Source organism: Pipra filicauda, unplaced genomic scaffold (assembly GCF_003945595.2).
Source record: "Pipra filicauda isolate LSUMZ 115617 unplaced genomic scaffold, ASM394559v2 scaffold321_size1097455_pilon, whole genome shotgun sequence".
Lineage (NCBI taxonomy): Eukaryota > Metazoa > Chordata > Aves > Passeriformes > Pipridae > Pipra > Pipra filicauda.
In genome coordinates, this window is record NW_024104445.1 from 956761 (window position 1) to 962847 (window position 6087).

The 6087-nt window shown below is 56.1% G+C and overlaps 1 long non-coding RNA gene across 1 annotated transcript; it reads right to left on the reverse strand.

Moving 5' to 3' along the window:
- Positions 1 to 1241: 1241 nt before the first annotated feature.
- Positions 1242 to 4418, reverse strand: LOC113991279. Its single transcript, XR_005564453.1, has 2 exons — positions 4174 to 4418; positions 1242 to 1974 (listed from the first exon to the last, which is right to left on the reverse strand). It is a non-coding gene; the product is annotated as an uncharacterized LOC113991279 (long non-coding RNA).
- Between the last annotated feature and the right edge of the window lie 1669 nt (positions 4419 to 6087).

The window sequence follows — 6087 nt, forward strand, 5'->3', positions numbered from 1 at the left end:
GAGGTGTTGGAAATGTGCTCCTTGCTCTGGGCTGTGTTTGTGTCTCACAGTTGTCAGGGACAGTCTCTGCCCTGTGACATGTGGGCACTGTCCCAGCTGATGACTCAGCACACCTTCCACTCAGGAGCAAGCTGGGGACAGTGCTCAGTACCTGCTGCTTCTGCTGCCTCCCCTGGGAAGGAGGTGATGGGCACGGAGTCATGGAATCAGGAATCACAGAGCTGGAAGGGACCCACAAAGATCATCAAGTCCAACTCCTGGCTCTGCACAGGCCCATCTTCCAGAGTCACATCTCATAGAAACACAGAATGGTTTGGGTTGGAAGGGACCTTAAAGCTCAGCTCATTCCAACCCCCTGCCACGGGCAGGGACACCTTCCAGCAGACCACCAGAGCCCTGGGTGATCCTTGGGATCAGACCTTGGAGAGGGCACTGGGTAGGGCATCCTGGGGCACTGCTCTTTTCAGGCTCCCTTTTCTGCTCCATTTGCAGGCTGATTTCCTTTGTTTTTCCTTTCCTCCTCTCTCCACGCTCTCCATTTACACACAACATGTGAGAGGAGCCAGTGGAGAGCAGAAGTGTGTCCATGGAATCCATGAGGGAATGGCAAAGGAAGCACTGTGGGTTGTGTGCTCAGGTGGTGCTGGTGTCCTCCTGTCCCTCAGCCAGGCCCTTCCATGACATTCAGGTGGCTCCTTGCACTGCTGTGACCACCTAACCCCCAGTTTGGTGGTGACACCTGTCCCAGGGAGTGGCAATGTCAGAATAAAGAGCCCAAGGTGTGCATTTTCCAGCCCTGCTGTGGCTGTTCTCCACCTTCCAGCCTGCCTTCCCTCCTTCCCCCCCATCCCCTGCAGAGCCCCACAACCCCCAGGGCAGGGTTTGTGCCTCTCCCACCTTCACAAAGCCCAACATGGCCCACACAAAGCCAGGAGGGTTTTGAAATCAAGGTCAGTAATTTGTGTACATCCCCTCCTGCCACCAAATTGTACCAGCAAAGGCCAAACCATCGCCGAGGGCAGCACGAGGCTGAGCCCTGGAGCTTTGGGAGCTCTCACTCAGCTCTTCCCAGGGGTGCAGGATGACTCTGCTCCCTCTCTTCTTATTTCTATCACAAGCAATGGCGAGGCAAGAGCCACCTCTGCCTACACGAGCAGCCAGAGGACCCTCAGCATCGAGTCCCAGCACCACAAGGACAGCAAACCCGTTCCAGGACAGAACCCACCACTCTCCCAGCCAGCTGCTTTTGATCCAACTTTACTTCTGGCTCAGCTGTCACAGGAGGGGGTCGGGCAGAGTCTCCCCCTCGAGTGTGGGGTTTGTGATTCTGCTGTCATGGCTCTGTGACACTGCAGGGGTTGGGGGGCTCCTGCTGTGCTCCTGCAGCCTCTGCTCTGGGGGAGCTGGTTGTCTGTTCAGACTGGGCATGGGGGAAGGGGGCGTACAAAACATCCTGGGATTTCCACAGCCCTGAGCTCCCAGACTCCTCACTCCAGCTCAGGGACTGATTTGACCTTCATGGAAACTGTCTGATTTTATACCGATATCATCAGGAGCACAGTTTGGTTTCACAGGATGAAATTCCAATTTGCTGCTGGGATGCAATGGCTCGAGCTCTTCTCCTGGTATTCCATGGCCCAGAAGTGCCAGGAGCACCTGATACATATTGGAAATCTTCTTTTTTTGTCTGCCAGCTAGAAAATTCTGGTAACAGGAGACCATTTAAGATGTTTTCTATCGTTGTGCTTCTGTGTTGAGAGCAGATACAGGAGGGATTCGCTGATATTTTCCAATCCCTGCGCTGCAAGATTCCCAGCAAATGGATTCCCTGGAGAAATCAGTGGGAAGAAATCTTGTGGCCTTCATGGGAGGACCTTGAGGGCTTTTACTGTCAGGACCTGCACTGGATGGGTTTGATGTTCCTGGGAAGGGAGGCTGTTGCTTCAGGGGGTGCTGATACCTCTGCCTTTACATCTGCAAATGCACAACAAAAGGAGAAAAGAGGGGGATTTGGGATTAGCCAAGGGGAAAGGGAAAGGATTTGAGGGGATAAGGCTGGGATGTGAACAGGGAAGGTGCTCCAAAAACCATAGATAGCAGTAGGTGTGAGGAGTCAGGCCGGGTTTGTGACATGGAGAGCCCACCTTGCTGCAAGGAGGGCATAAAGAGCCACAGATTCCAAGCTGTGACCCCACCGGTGCCTCTGGATCATCCACATTTCCCAGCCAGCCCATTCCTCTGCTGAGCCAGGTGCTCCAGGCACCCTGTGCTGGGCCAGCTCTCCCTGGGGCACCACAGAGCTCCTGGCTGGGGAATGCTGTGGGATAGAGGGATGTGCAGCCCCCCCATTGCACTGGCACAGCTCCTGCAGCCACAGATCTGAGGGGCTGCTGTGCCCAACCCGTACAGGGCCAGACCCTCTGCTCGTGCCAGCCTGGCATCCCCCCTGACTGCAATTAAACACCCAGCAATTAACTGCAGTGAGGAGCTGAACCTCTTTGCTCACAGGAGGAGTTTGATTTCCCTCACTGATACACCCAAGTGCCTGCCCTGAGCTTCCCAGCTGGAGCCTCTGCTAAATCCTGACCCCCACTGCAGGGTGATCAACAAATACCCTGTTTTTTCTTCATATGCACTTAATTAAGGCATTAGTGAAGGGAGACACTCCCTTTCCCTTCCCCATTAAAGGTCTAGCTGCTATTTTAGGGAACAGATGATATTCTGGAGACTTTATAGGAATCCCTGGGCACACAGTTTGCTTTCCTTCCCCTCCCCACAGCACATGGGAGCAGCAGGAAGGGAATGGCTCAGCCCTACATCTTCCCTGGAGTCTCCAGTGACAGCTCCTGGCAGAGGCAGGAGATCCCAGGCATGAGATGACCACTGTGGCAGCTGCCTGGGAATGTGCCCCTGCCTGGGTGCAGCTCTGGGTATGTTTGCACAGGAGCAACCAGGAGTGAGTCAGCCAAACCAGTACAACTGGTATTTGCAGGGCAGATCTCTCCTGTGCTGAGATTCCTCTGTCTGCTGTTCAAAACTGAGTTTACTTTGACAGTGAGGTTTAACACCTGAGCAAGGTGATGTGGGAGCAGCTCTGGGTGAACCTTCTTTGCCTTGACTGGGATGGGTGAGGAGCCAGGATGGCCCTTGCTGTACCCTCTGTGCCAAATTGGGACCAGCTGCTCTGGGGGTTTTGCATGAGTGATCTACAGAGTGTGGTTTAAACGAGCCAGGAAGGGGCTGGGGAAGACTGGGAAGCAAGGCCAGGGATCTCTTGCTGCCTGTCGGGGTGTGGAGATATATTTTGGTATTTAGCAGGGTGCATGAAACGACAAAGACTGTCCCAGGGACACATAGCCCTGGAGGAGCAGGTGCCATCCTCTTGCCCCTCTGGTTCCCCTCCCTCCCCCCCGAGTGTGTTTGTCCCCCTTCCAAAGGCTGTTATTTGCTCATGCCCTCTGCCAAGGGGCCGGGATGGAACCAGGACGTTTAACAACAAAACCCAGCCAGGAAAGACAAAGCAGGGAAGGAAAGAAACTTTTGTAGCTTCCACCTGTTCCTCCTCAGCTCAAGCGCCGGGCGCTGAGGAAGACTCTGGTCACCGGAGCACACGGAGGGAGGGGACAGGGAGGTGCGGGGGTGCCCTGGGAGCCCCGGGGAGCCCTGGCCCCTCTATCCCGGGTGTGTGGATGTCCCTCTCCCCCCGGGGTCCGGACTCACTCTGTCGGTGGCCGCGGGGCTCTGCCGGTGCCGGGCAGGGCGGTGGCTCCCGGTGCTCCCGGCTCCACAGGGTCCTCATCTTCCTGGCCACATAGCGGCAGGCTGGGGGGAAAGGGGAGACCCCTGCTCACTGCAGGAACCTGAAACAACCCCAAAACGCCCTCCCCAGCGAGCCCAGAGCGGGACCTCTCGCTGAGCTGGAGGTCCACATAGAAGGGGATCGTGGCGGGGCTTGCGGGACCCGCGGCAGGTTATGGCCAAAAGCAGCAGAGGGAATGGAGGGACTGGGTTTGACAGGCTAAAAGGGAGTTGTTAGTGTGTCTGGAGCCCTGGCTGTGTTTCCAGCTACTCCAGCCTTTCTCCCCCCACGAGCCAAAGCCATAAAACACGCGGAGTGTTTACCCTGCGGGAACCCCTCTGAGCTCCCTCGCCTCAAACCAGAGGTTTCCTTACCGTCGATAATTACTCAAACCATTTTTGTCGCGGGCTCGGCAAATCCGTCCTTCCCAGCCGGCCTGGCTCTGCCTCCCCCTCCTCTCGCAGCAGCTCTGCAGTGTTGACTCACCAAGCCCGGCTCCCTCCTTCCCTCCCTCCCTCCTTCCCACGGGGATGCTGCTCCCGGAACGCCCGGTCACGCGCGGGGCGGTGGCTCAGCCCGGCGCTGCCCCCGGGATCCCTGCCCAGGAATGCGATCCCTGCTCCTCCCGGATGGGAGAAAGTGCTCTGAGTGTTGGCTCCGGGGTTTGAGCCGGCCGCGGGGGAGAGGGAAAGGAAAGGAAAGGGAAAAGTGGCCTGGCCGTGGCTGGAGGAGCTGCTGGTGGTGCCTTGTGGCTGCTGGAGGACCTGGGTTTGAGACGTGGGAGCTCATCAGCTGAGCTGGGTGGGATCACTGCGGTGGGCACTGTGCTTGTGCAAGGCAGGGGAGAAGAGTGGGATGTTTCTTCTTTTCTGCTGTCGTCTGGGTGCTGCAGGGACATGGATATCTTAGAATCACGGGATAGTTTGGGTTGGAAGGGACCTTAAAGATCATCTAGTTCCGAAGCCGTGCTGTGGGCAAGGATACCCCACACAATCCTTCCATTCCCCATCCAGACCTTTGCACCTTTTTACACCCTGTCCCAGTGACTGAGGGGGGAGGAAAGGGTGACATCTCCAGCAGAAAAGATGCAGGCAGAGGCTTTGCTTTCTCCAGGATCCTTTGGGATCCCACCTTCAGAGCACTGATGGATTTTAGTCCTCAGTGCAACCAGTTACTGAAGCAATGCAGGTTTTGTACATTTTCCAGACCTTGCTGCTGTTTGTACTTGTCTGTGCTCCTTAATCTCAGCCAGGTGAGCTCTGAAAGCTTCTGCTTTGCCTTTTGACCAGGGCAATGTGTTTCCCATCTCCAAACCGAGCACTCGCTGATCCAGGCAGGTCAGACTTTGTTTTCCATGGCCTTGCCTTGGGATTGTGTGAGGTTGGTCAGAGATGTGGCTGATGGAGGGCAGGGATAGTCTCTGCCAGGGCTGCACAGCCCAGGCTGCTGCAGCACAGTCTGTGAGATCAGTGTGTGAGAGAGATGAGCTGATGTCTCACCACCCACTCTGTCTTGGTCCTCCATGGTGGAAGGTCTGAGTAAGCCCTGATGGGCTGAAAACTGTAAAATACAGCATAGAAACCTTCAGCTCAGCTGGTGGCCTGTGGTGCTGCTCTGTGGTGCCAGTGACAGGCAAAAGCTTGAGTGGCCATGAAGAGCAGCCTCTGCCTAAACCATTGATGACTCCCTGTCACACCATCAGATCACAGAAGGGCTCAGGTGGAAGGGACCACAGAGGGTCATCTGGTGCCACCTCCCTGCTCCAGCAGGGCCATCCCAGAGCACATGGCACAGGATTGTGTCCAGATGGGTCTGGGATATCTCCAGTGAGGGAGACCACCCCCTCTCTGGTCTCTGTTCAGCCACTACACAGCAAAGAAGTTCTTCCTCATGTCCAGGTGGAACTTCCTGGGCATCAGTTCCTGCCCATTCCTCCTGTGCCATTGCTGGCCCCCCCGAGCAGAGCCTGGTCCATCCTCTGCCCCCTCCCTGCAGACCTTGCCAGATATTGAGGAGGTCCCTTCTCAGTGTCTTTTCTTGAGGCTGAACAGCCCCAGCTCCCTCAGCCTTTCCTGGTCAGGGAGATGCTCCATCCCTTCAGCATCTTTGTAGCCTCTGTTGGACCCACTCCAGGAGCTCCACATCTCTCTTGAGGAGCCCAGAACTGGACACAGCACTCCAGATGTGGCCTCCATTGAAGCCTGCAGGAGCTTGTGATGCAAGATCTGTAGGTGTTAAAAAAAAATAATCAAGAGAAAACCCCCAATCCCTGAGGAACACCCTCCAGA